The sequence below is a fragment of the Indicator indicator genome, chromosome 3 (genome assembly GCF_027791375.1).
Source record: "Indicator indicator isolate 239-I01 chromosome 3, UM_Iind_1.1, whole genome shotgun sequence".
NCBI lineage: Eukaryota > Metazoa > Chordata > Aves > Piciformes > Indicatoridae > Indicator > Indicator indicator.
In genome coordinates this window covers 13,958,261-13,971,588 of record NC_072012.1, presented here as the reverse complement: position 1 = coordinate 13,971,588, position 13,328 = coordinate 13,958,261, and positions in this window count along the sequence as shown.

Sequence of the window (13,328 nt, the reverse complement as noted above, 5' to 3'; positions counted from 1 at the left end):
ACTATCACTGGTCATAACTGAAAAGAACACAGAGCCTCAGTGCTTTTGACCTCTACCCTTTAGATATTTATATGAATTTGTGAGATCCTCTCTCAGTCTTCTCTCTTCCAGCCTAAACAGTCCCAGGTGTTTCAGTCTTTCCTCATCAGAGAGATGCTCTAGTCCCCTCATCATCTTTGTGTGCCTCCATGGGAGTCTCTCCAATAGTTCCCCAGCCCTATTGTGCTGGGAAGCCCAGAACTGGACACAATACTGGAGGTGCAGCCTCCCCAGGGCAGAGTAGAGGGGAAGGTCACATTCTTCTACCATTGACCTTGGCTTCAAGGACACATTGCTGGCTCATAGTTAACTTGTTGTCTACCAGCAGTCCCAGATCCTTCTCCACAGAGCTACTTTCCAGCAGGTCAACCCCCAATCTGTCAAAGAGCCTTATTGCTTGCAAACTGCTAACCACTGGAGAGTTGGGCAATGCAACAATTCAAGTTGGGTTACCAGCTGCAAAAGGAGATGCAAAGTTTTGCCAACAGCAGCACCTGCCAGTCAGGGCACAGGCTGTAAATCAAAGCATTGGCACTAATAAAAGGTATATCGAGAAACTTAAATCAGAGTAAATATCCAGTTTGGACATCAGTGACACATTCTTCTGTGTTTTGTGTCTCCCCTGGTTCACCACCCTTCCCACTAAACAGCATCACTTCTGCTTCAATTTCCCAGCACCAGCAGATCCTAAACTGGTCAATGACCAGAGTGAGGTGAAAGCATTCCTATGGGAATGCTGTTTGCTCAGGATTGCTTAATACAGGTCTCAGGATTCCAGAAAATCCATAACTGGGATGATGTGGGAGAAAGGGGGAAGTTGGTTGCGGAAGGGAGGATGCGTTTCCATCTTGGATTACTTTTGGGAGGTGCCCTGGCTATGTTTGAAAGCAGAATGGACTTCACATCTAAACCATATGTTCACTGGCCACTCAAACTGCTCACTTTCCCTCCCACCTATCCAGAACTGGCATGCAACTGAAGGTAGAACCATTGTCTGCCTCTGCCCCATCCCCTGCAGGACAGGTGGTTTCCCACAGCTCTTCCCTACCACATAAAAGCAGTGAGGACACAGGCATTGGGCTGGAGTTTCATTCTGAGCATTGGACGAGGCTGTGCAGGACATGGCAGCCATGGTGCCTCACACTGACATGACCTTCTCTTTGTTCCTCACCCAGCTACTTCCAGTCTTATCAAATTCCTCCATTATGGGAGGACATTGGCTTCTCCAGAACAGGTTGCTGCCCTCATCTGTGTTCACAGTCCCTATCACTATAATCCACACAATCCTGTGGGCCACAAACTGTAATCAAGGTCTTGTTCAATGGATTTGGAGCAGGGACACAAAAATGGTCTGAGGGCTGGAACCCTTCTGCTGTGAGGACAGGATGAGAGGGTTGGGGTTGTTCAGGTTGGAGAAGAGAAGGCTCCAGGAAGAGCTGCAATAAGCAGCCTTTCAGTACTTAAAGTGGTCTATCATAAAGACGAGGACAGAATTTTTAACAGGATCTGTTGTGACAGAACAAGGGGTGATGGTTTTAAACTCAAAGGGAGATTTAGTTAGTCTAGATCTAAGGAACACATTTTTCACAATGAAGGCGGTGAAAAGCTGGCACAGGTTGCCCAGAGAAGTGGTAGATGCCCCATCCCTAGAAACCTTTAAGGTCACGTTGTATGGGGCACTAAGCCAATTTATGTAGTTGAAGACATCCCTGTTGACTGCAGGGGACTGGTCTAGATGACCCTTCAACCCAAAGCATTCTACAATTTTATGAAATGAGGAGATAATTTGAACAGTTTGGTTTATTAGGAGAGTCCTCTTGGGCAGGAGAATCCTCAGCTGATGCACCAAAAAAAGCTGGGTGATGGGCACAGTGTGGTTACACCTAGGAGCCATTCCTGAGCAATGCTGTCCCCACACCACACCAGGGAACACAGCAAAACATCACTGATGGTCAGAGTCCCAGCTTCAGCCCTTGCCCTGACCCTGTTGCTTTGTCAGTACAAACAGCCTGGCATGTTGCTGCAGAAAGCTTCAATTTGTGACAAACCAATATTTTCAGCTAAGGAAAAAGCTCACCCAGACGAATCCTGACTGGCTTTGTCTGTGTTCCCAGCCTTACTTAAGCACATCTGATTTCTCCTGGCAGCCCAGCCCCTGCCCTGCTCCTTGCCTGCTCAGATGAGCTCCTACAGACAGTGTGGCTATAAATAATCCCCACTAGATTAAGAAACAACCTTCTTGACAGCTTTATTTTCTGCAGGCATGACCAATCCACATTGATTTAATTTGCTCTTTGTGCATATTTGCTTTGGTCCCTTGGTTAATTGTGTGAAAGAAGATGCTACTGGATTTCCACCCTGGAATTGAATGCTTCGGTGTTGTGCTTTGGCTCATCTCTCACAAGCAGAAGTGATGATAACCCAGAGTGGCTTGGTTGCAGCTAATGGGATCTATCTAAAACATATCCAGTTCACCAGAGGAGACAAGGTCTGATTCTGCAATAGCTGTTAGGCTCATTTCCCTCTGTGGATTTATTCCTAAGCCCTGGCAGCACATGGTTACTCATCCAGAGGTATCTTGACCCCTGGCATTTCTCTACTGAAGCATGCCATTTGATTGTGAGTCAGTGTGTATCTCCTACACTGCCTGGCTTTGAACATCCTCCTATGAAACTGGACCCAGACTGCTTCCAGCAATGGGTTCCACAGCTGTTTATCTCAAATCAGCTCTTCAGAACAATAGAGGGATGTAGCAGCTGCTTAATATCCCAGCGGACATTTTCACAGGGGCAAATGCAACCCCTTTTGCACCTTTTGCAACAGATGGCAAATTTGGTTGTGCTTCTTAGCACTTTAAATACTGACTTCCTGGACAGTATGTATTAGTTATTAGAAAGAAGTTCTTTACTTATGAGGGTGGTGTTCCAGCACTCTGTAAGGGAAAACTTTGATCCATAACCTGCAAGAGATGCACAGACATGAGAATTCCTGTTATTCCACAGCCAGTGGGTGAGCTGGGCATTATGATTGTGAGGGGTCCTGCTTGCTCTTGGCAAACATCATGCTCTGCAAGAACTGCCTGTGCCAAAGACAAGCCACAAAACCCAATCCTCTCTCTCAGAGCAGCAGAAACACCACCAGCACAACCAGAAAGGGAAATATTTTGCAATGCATTGCAGTGTCATTGGGAAAGGACAGAGGGTTTACAATTCCCAGGCTGCATGTGTGGAGAAACAAAAAAAAAGCCTCCCAAAGAAGCTACAAAACTCACATTACTGGCTCAGACACACAACCAAGCTGTTGCAATGGAAGCCCATCAGCCAAAGGCTGGCTGCTCAGCATGTGCATGGTTTTACCCCATGGCAAGCGTATGATGTCCTGGCTTAGCTTGACCCTCACAGCATCGCTGAGTCAGCCTCTCTGCAGGTAAATCAGCTTCACAGCCATGGCAAAGAAAGCTTTCTAGGGCTGGCTGCCATCCTTGCAGTCCTTAATCAGCACCAACCACGTCCTTCACAGCCCTTGGAGCAGCCACGCAAGCATGCAGACAGCAGCAGCTTTGATAGAACTATCTTCAAGAGGAAGCTGCAGACACACTCAGATCAGCTTAGCAGATAGGAAGGTAATTAATACCTGAGTTAAAACCACCAAGGACACACAGGTGGGCTTTTTTTTTTTGAGTCTACATCTGCCAATCTTTCTGTCTGTCTGGGGCATTGCTGACCATTCAGCTCACATAGCTTCCAAGAGCATTTCAAGGCATGATAATGAGATGCCAGATACACCACACTGAGCCGTATCTGCATTCCTGAGCCCAAAGGTCCTCTCTGCTGCATCTCCCAGGAGGTGCCTGGAGGTGACCTGTTGTGTGAGGAAGGTAGGTATCCAGCCTCATGCAAGATAAGGGCAATAAAACAAAGCCTCTCTCTCATCTCTCATGAGTGATGAAGTGCCATTCCCCATTCTCTCATGAGTCATGCTTCTTTCCCCAAACTTACTGCAAGTTAATCAGAGAACCACAGAATGGTAGGGATTAGCAGGGACCTCTGGGGATCATCTAATCCAACTCACCTGCTATATCAAGTTCACCTAGAGCAGGTCACTGCTGGGTGGGTTTTGAAGGTCTCTGCTACCTCTCTGGGTTCCAGTGCTCTGCCATCTTCAAAAGAAATAAATGTTTTTCTCATGTTCACATGGATCTTACTGGTCTGGTTTGTGCCTGTTGCCCCTTGTCCTGTCACTGGACACTACTGAAAAGAGTCTGGCCCCATCCTCTTGACATTTGTCCTTTAGATACTGATCAGTATTGAGAAGATCCCTTCTCAGACTGCTCTTCTCCAGGCTAAACAGCCCCAGGTCCTTACAGAGATGCTCCTGTCCTCTCATCAGTGTTGTAGCCTCCATTGGACTCTCTCCAGTAGTTCCCTGTTTCTCTTGAACTGAGGACCCCAGATCTGGACACAATATTGCAGGTCTGGCCTCATTAGGGCAGAGTAGAAGGGGAGGAGAACCTCCTCCTAATTCAGTATGGTGCCTTCTGGAAAAAAAAATTCTCCAAAAAAAGCCATTCCTTAGATTAAAACATCTTCAGCAAAACAAGGGAAATTATGTTGGCTCATGGGGTTAAAAGGAGCTTTGGAAATTTCAAAAAAATATGAGTTTCTATCCCATTTGGACATATTTTTATTTATGTTTAAAAGAAAATATCTCTGGTGAACCAAAACCCTTGGTTTTGAGCCACTTTAACCATGAGTCTTGCAAACCCTTTATTACAACTCTTCTGCCTTAATTCACTTTCCTCCCTGTCCTATCTCTCTCCAAGGTTTACTGATTCTTGCAAGTGTTTTTATGTAAGGGATGCAGATGGACTTCTGTCATCTCTGTGACAAACCCAATCCTGGGGAAAACTGTACCAGAAGAAGAGGCTTGAAATTAGTCTCTGTGCAATGACCATGCTCAGAAATACTCACTGTAAGTCTGCATGCTGGTTTAGCCAAGAAAGTCATCTCTTTCGTTACTGACAATTAATTATGGTGAATATTAGTGCTTTATTAGTTTATTATACCTCACTTATATAGCAGCCAGTCCCTGCTGGGTAATTTACAGCCAAATAAGAAAATAATTTCCCTGCCCCAAAGATCTTCTAAAACGTGGACCTCTCCACACCAGTGGGGCCTGGAATGGTGCAAAAATGTCATTGACATTGTGCTCAACTGGATGATCATAGGATCATAGAATCATAAAATGGTTTGGGTTGGAAGGGAAAGTCTTGGGGAAAATATTAAAAAGATAAAGTAATGGCTAGAAAGGCATTGGGATTTTGTGGCAAGGACTCTTGACACTGTAGATGAATGCATCCTCCTCCAAGAATCTGTCCTGGGCATGATTCTGAGATCACTTCTCTCACCTTTCTCCAGCAGGTTAAAGCCACCACTGCAAACCCAAGAAGCCCTGGGCATGGGGGGCTGCTGATGGTGGATGAGCAATTATAGAGGGAGTTATGAACAGGATGATTGTTGTCTTACCAAAAGATAAAAGGTGGCCTTGGGATACTGCATGGGGAGGACAGGTTTAGGAAATACCTACACATTGCATAGAAAATCCAGAACAAGAAATGAACATGTGATACTGAGAATGCTCAGAGGATGTTGAAGGATGAGACAATTAGAGTAAGGTAGATGCATGACAGGAGAACAGGCCTGACACTTGCCACAAATGAATCAAGACTAGAAGAATGAATAATGAGTCAGGAAGTTTGGTTGATAGGGTAGTGTCATCTGTCAGAGAAGGTGGTATTAATCACACATTCCCAGAATGGTGGGGGTTGGAAGGGACCTTTCAAGTACTGGAAGGCTGCTATAAGGTCTCCCCTGAGCCTTCTCTTTTCCAGGCTGAACAGCCCCAAGTCTCACAGCCTGTCTACATAGTAGAGGTGCTCCAGTCCTCTGATCATCATTGCCAGCTCATGTTGAGTTTTTTGTCAACTGACACCCCCAAGTCCTTCTCCTCGAGACTGCTCTCAAGCCACTCCTTGCCCAGCCTGTATTTGTGCTTGGGATTGCCCAGACTCAGGTATAGGACCTTCCATTTGGCATTGTTGAAGTTCATGAGGTTGGTTTGGGCCCACCTCTCTAGCCTGTCCAAGTCCCTCTGGATGGCATCCCTTCCCTCCAGCATGTAAACCAGACCACACAGCTTGGTGTCCTCTGCAGACTTGCTCAGGGCACACTCAGTTCCACTCTCCACATGGCCAACACAGATCTTGAACAGCACTGGTCCAGTACCAATCCATGAGGGATGCCACTTCCCTCCCTCTCTTACAGGTGCATCAGTGTCCTGAATTAATGAATGGATAGAGATGGCCCAAGAACCAGAGAAACACATAGTGGCATTTTCTCCTCCATGCTGCTGAGTGGTGAGACTTCTGTTACGAAGGGAAGACATCAGTATTTTTAGGTACTCCTCACCTCCCCTACACTAACATATCCCCCACTAACCAGAAGGCCTTCTCCTTTCTTCATCACGAAAAGGCAGCCCACGTGCTGGCATCCGGCTTTGGTGGAGGCATCCAAGACTGGCTAGCGCAGGCACTCCAGTCTGGTTTGGATGACATTTGTCAAAATGCTGGGTTCTCTTTCTGCTGGTGCTGAGTCAGTTATTTTGGTGGATGAAGGCAGCAAAGGGCAAGACCCAGATCTGGAAATACCTCCTCATAATGACCAAAATCACAGCTTAATTGTGGGGTTTGAGTGGCAGCTAGAAATATCTGGATTTGGGGCTGTGCTCATTCTTAAGCTGCCCTTCACCATGATAATTATTCGTTAGGTCTTAATTATTGTTTCTTTTCGTAGCTCCAATTTAGCCTTGCTTTTTGGTCACAACCTCTGCTGCCATCCACTTTTCTAACTTCTGCATCAGGCCACAGACTGGTACAAATTTTGCCATCATTGACTTCTGTACAAAGAACACTCAGATACCTCTTGTGGCAGTGAAGACCAAACAATATTTGCTGGTTGTCTGACTAGGATTGGATGCAATATAAGACCCTGCACCTTGTAGTACAAGGAGAAAGAATTCACAAAGCCTGTGTGATTCTAAATGTTATCTCCTCAGCATCCTTGCAGATCATGCTAGCTCTGAGACTTCTTAGATCAGCAAGAAATTATCTCCTCGCTTGGCCAACAAGTTGTATGGATAGAAGCATCAGTTGGGTTTTATCTGGCTTGTCATGAAACTCACCAGACTCAGTAACCTTGGTATGGTTTTATCAAGTTGCAGATTAGATTTTCCTTATGATCTTGAGAGATAACCTTCAAAGCATTTAGGTTTGAAGCTGCTAGGTCCTCAAGAGATAGTGGTGACTCATGGGAAGACACTGCCAGGAGTTCTGAGGCACACAACTGACCAATTTCTTTGTATTCTGCTGCACTGTGGACTGCTCATGTTGACAGATGTTGGTTGGTGCATCAAACCACAAGGAAAGCACAGAGAAAATTTTACAATGAATGTTTCCCAGGGCACAGAGCACACCATGGCCCTAGTGGCAGCAAGGACTTGCTCTTCCCACAGCCTCCTCAAACCAGGCACAGGTCCTGAGGGTGGACTAAAGAGCAGGGCAGAGAATCACAAGGATGGAGCAGGGCACTTTCAGGGAAAACATGAGACCCAAAGCCTGCTTTGTGGATGTAGGCACTGCACATACATTTCAGGGCTGTGTTGACTGTGTTGACTATTTTGTATTGACTCTTACTACTATTCCTCCATGCACATGATATAATTTCTTCTAGCCTTGCTGACAATTAGATTCAGTTTCAATCAGTTTTTCTAAACAATTCCCTCCTAGAAATATTCCCAGCAAATGCCAAGGGACCAAACCTCTAAGGTCATTCCTGAGTCCTTCCATAACTGCAGAGAACTGCATCTCTGCAAATAGAGGCCAGATCATCCACGGGGAACAGGTCATAACCTAAGAAGAAAGAGATTGGAAAGGAAAAGCATAGGCCTGGGGAAATGACACAACCAGATTTCTCGAGTGACCCTATTGTCTGAAAAAAGAACCTTTCTGTGTATTTATCCACAAAGTTGTGAGGGGTTGTCACAAGGTCTGTGTTACTGGCCAGCTATTTCTAAGCAGCAATTCAAAGGCACAAAGGTTTCTAAACAGCTCTGATGTTTGCCCCCCCATAACTGCACAGGGTGGGAAGCAGGCCTAAGAAGATGCTCTGCAGTGATCAGGATTGTAATAGATGGGCTGCAGATGAAGGTTTCTCCAGCAGAACCAACTCACAGGGCTTAGAAGAACCTGAGCAGGTCCAGCTGCAGACTGGATGGCTGTGACATAACTATTGCTATCACCTTTCTTTCTTCTATATGAGTCCTCTTTTGCTTGGCCTTTTAAATTCAATGAAGTTTTCAAAAACTATTCTAAACCTGTGTGGTTTTTTGAAAAAGCAGGACTTCAACAGCAGTCCCTTCTAAGTAACAAGCAATAGGAAAAGAGATGAGGTGGAAGGAGAAGGGCTTAGACTCTGCAGCAGGAGCCACAACAGAAAGGTTTTACTGAGAGCAGGAAATTTCCAGGAGCAGGTTTGCATCCCCAGACCCACACTGAGCCTGACTGCTCATGGGAAGGGACTGTTTAACACACAAGGAGGGAGCAGCTGAGATAGAGGAGCCTAGCACTGTCCCATCACATTCCTCAGTCTCAGAGAGGAGAGAGGACACACATGCACACATGAGGGAGAGAAATGCAAGGGTCAAATCACAGAACAGAGTCATAGAATGCATCAGGTTGGAAGGGACCTTTGAAGGTCTGCAACCTTCTTGCAACCCCGTTGCAGTGAGCAGGGACACCTTTAACTAGATCAGGTTGCTCTGGGCCCCGTCGAGTTTAATCTTGAATGTCTCCAGGAACGGGGCCTCCACCACATCATTTGGCAACCTGTTCCAGTATTTCACTGCCCTCATAGTAAAGAACTTCCTCTTAATGTTCAACCTAAATCTACCATGCTCTAGTTTTAAAACATTGACCCTCATCCTTTTGCTACATATCCTTCTAAACACAATTATAGAAACATTCACATGTGTACAGCTTTCCCTTAACCATGAATGGAGCCTGGGCTCTGAGCCTACCATGGACATGAGGATGGGACCCTGACACTTAGTAGGGTTCAGGCAGGGAGCAACAAGGCTGTGATTTACACAGCTATGTGCAGATCTGCAAAATAAATTGTCCATATTTCAGTAGGAACATGTCTTCCCTGGGCATCTTATAGTCAAAATGCAGAAATGTATTTAGACACCTGGAGATGTTGCAAATAATTCCCATTAAAATCATAGAACTATAGAATTGTTTTGGTTGGAAAAGACCTCTAAGATCATTGAGTCGAACCATTAACCTTACACTACCTTGGTCATTAAACCATGTCCCAAAGTGTCACGTCTAAATGTTTTTTGACCACCTGCAGGAATGGTAACTTCATCATCTTTCTGGCCAGCCTGTTCCAATGCCTGACCACTCTTTCAGCAAAAAAACTTTTTCTAATATGCAATGTAAACCTCCCCTGGTGCAACTTGAGGACATTTCCTCTTGTCCTATCACTAGGGAGAAGAGACCAAGAGCTACCTCACTACAACCTCCATTCAGGCAGTTGTAGAGAGCAACAAGGTCTCCCCTCAGCCTCCTCTTCTCCACAAGCAGCAAGTTGCTTCCCCTTGAAAAATACCCATTTCTTTGTATTTTTTCCCACAGGTGGGAAAAAAAAAAAAAGGAAAATAAAATCCACTAGGATCCCATGAAGTGAATGCAGTCACACCCCAGCCGCAGGCAGGTGAGCAGGGTGCTGGCAGCTCTTCATCCAACACGTTGCATTGTAAAGGTTTGCCCATGGTTTATTTAATCCCTTGCACGTATCAGACACATTCCTGAGCCATCAATCAGAGCTGAGTCAGCCAGCTTGACTGGTCTGCCCTTTTAAAATTTTTTTTTGCAATCACAAGTTCTCCAGCTGTTTACCAGCAGGGAGCTGGAGGTTTATTAGGGTTTTTTTGTTGTTGGTTGTTTTGTTTTGTTTTTGAATGAGAATGGTACTTGACTAGAAGAAGGGAAATGTTCCTGCTGTCAAGTATAACCTTTAAAGCAGCCCTGCCTCAAGCAATGTCTCCTCTGCTATGCTACATAATGCATCATGTGGAAGAAGGAGGAAGGATACTGCCTGGGAGGGCACTGGCCCATGATCCCCCTCCCTTAACTAGCTCCCCTGCACAGACAGCATGATACAATCATACAATCATAGAAGGGTTTGGGTTAGAAGGGACTTTTAAAGGTCATCTAGTCCAACCCCTTCCTTGCATTCAGTAGGGACATCTTCAACTAGAGCAGGCTGCTCAGAGACCTCTGCAACCTGAACTGGAATATTTCCAGGGATGGGACATCTACCACCTCTCTGGACAACCTGTGCCAGTGTTTTGCCACTGTCAGTGTAAAAAATTTCTTTCTTATAGCTAGTCTAACTCTCCCCTCTTCTAGTTTAAAAACATTTGCCCTGTCACAACAGGCCCTGTTAAAAAGTCTGCCCACATTGCTCATACAGGCCCCTTTTAAGTATTGAAGGCCACAAGTTTTCCCTGCACCTTCTCTTCTCCATGCTGAACCACCTCAGCTCTCTCAACCTGCCCTCACAGCAGAGGGGTTCCAGTCCTCTGATTATGTTGTGTCCCTCCTTTGGAGCCACTCCAACAGGCTCACATTGTGCTGACAACTCCAGAGCTAGACCCAGCACTGCAGGTGGGGTCTCAGCAGAACAGAGCAGAGGGGCAGAAGAATTCCCTCCCTTGACCTGCTGTCCACACTGCTTTTGATACAGCCCAAGATTTGCTTGGCCTTCTGGTCTGAGACCACACGTTGCTAGCTCATGTCCAGCTTCTTATCCACAGTATCCCCAGGTCCTTCTCCACAGGGCTGCTCTCAAGCCCCAATCATGTCCCCTGCACAGAAAGAGCAGAAAAGGCTTTCTGAAGGGGGTGTTTACTTACAGAGTAGGCTTGAAAACACTTCCCACAGCTATGCTTCAGGAGGCAAAACCTTTCTCCTGTGCTCCCCCCACAAGGATAAGGTTATCACAGCTTCAAAAGAGCCCCTGCCCACCCAGGCAAGGGAGAGGAGCAGCTCTGATGTTGTGGCTACACATTATCAAAGCCCCTGCATTCTCACGGGACACTCTGCAAGGCCATGCTCCTTACCCCACAATAAGGCAGGAATGTTTTGTCTCTGCTTGGATCAAAGAGATGGCCAGGTTGGTGGAGATTTAAAAAAAAATAATCATTAAAAAAGAAAGCTTGAGGTTTCTGACTCTCTTGGAGAGCATGGTTTCCTTCCTGCCCCCAGCATACTTGCAGGGATGAGCATTGCCCCAAAGTCTCAAGTCTGCATGCACATCTAGAAAAAATTATTGCAGATGCCTCAGTCAAGCTTATAATCAGAGACACCTCTCCCTAGTGAGGGGTCCTCTTGCAGAGAACCATCAGGGGAAAGTACATGACCCTGGCTCAGCCCCAGCTCCATCGCAGCAAGCTCCAGCCCAGAGCAAAGCTCAATCTACTCTGAAAGCCCAGGGAAGATCAGAGCCAGGGTTGCACCTCAGCCAGCAGTAGCCAGGCTCAAACACACATTTTGTGGTGGCTTTTTTTCCCCCTTTTAGCTCCTAACAATCTTTTATAGACACAACTGCTTGAGGAGGATAAACCTCCAACCACATTGGATGCTTCCACACAAGATGTGCTCCAGAGCCTTGTGCCCAAGTTATACTTTTCTCTGCCTGCTCCCTCTTTTTCTTTGGAGACAGAAGAAATAAACAGCAACATAAAAACATAAAAAAAAAAAAAACCACAAACAAAGCCCAAACCCAAACTGAAACAAAAACAAACAAACAAACAAAAAACCACCCACCCAAAACAAAACAACAACAAAACACAAAAAACTTGCAGGGAGTTTTACAACTTTGCAGGTGGCATTTGCTGCTTTTTTTTGCCTTCAGGGTAAGAAGAGTTGTGATGTCAAAGGACATCTCTTGTGCAGCCCTTCAGCTCCATTTAGCATCGTTCTAAGCAGGTTTTTGGTTTCCACTGTACAAGGTTTGACTAAATGTCTGATCCTACCTAACAAGCAGCCTAGCAGTGGTGTAGTGAGTAGAGATTAGGGGAATACTCCACTTGCCATCTAGCAGGCTGTCAACACTTGGGTGGAGGAATGACACTTCAAGTATGAAGGCACTCTTAACTCACCAGAACAGAAACCTTAAAACTGCTTTAACACAGTCAGAAAAAGGGATCAGGCCATGGGATCCAAATGGTTTCTCTTAGATGATCCTCAGAAAACTCACTGTGAGGCCAGGAGGGATTTATGAGACACAAAAGTGCGAGGCTGGGCTGCACCACGGTCACCCTTGGGGCCACCAAGTCACATGCAAGATGAGTCTGAGAGTGCAATTCCTAATTCAAGGAACAACCAAGTCACATCTGTATTTCAACAAGGTATTTTATTGGTCCAGCAACTGCAAAATATACAAATTTCTGAAAGGCATACCCTGTTTTTAAGCTGGCACAGCTTTATATCAGGCAATTATTCCAGATGTATGTACAGAACTGTTAACATACCACAAATCCAAAAGAAAAACAATAAATCCCAAGAAACTACCCTTCTCTCCAAGCTTTGCAGTATACATTAAATAAATAAAGAGCGCTTTGCTATCAAAAAAATAATAAAAAAATAAATTCAAGTATCACAAAGGAAAATAAAACCGGGGGAAAAAAAGTGAGAGGCGGAAGAAATCATTGCTGTGGTTGGACAAGTCCCATCTCCCCACCCACCCTGGCTTCAGCTGCTGCCCAATCCTTGGCTCTGTTAGTGGGCAGTGAGACAGCACAGAGATGACACCATCCCACCTATCAACCAACTTCTCCAGGAGGAGAGGACCTTTTCGCTGCTCAGAAAAAATTGCCAGGTTCAAATTTCGTCTTGTTGTAGACCTACTCAGTCTTCTATTATTCCCAAAGGAACAATAGTTTAGGGTCATTAAGGGCTTTGGGGTTTTTTTTGCAGTTTGATTTTTTTTTAAATATATATATATATATATACACACACACACATATATATATAGATATATTCATACACAAATACACACCAAAACATCTGCAGAATTACATGTGTACAGGATTGATCATGGGGCAGCCAGACGTCATGTTTGCATTCGCTGGCTTATCTCTTGGTAGCAGGAGGAGAAAGATAAGAC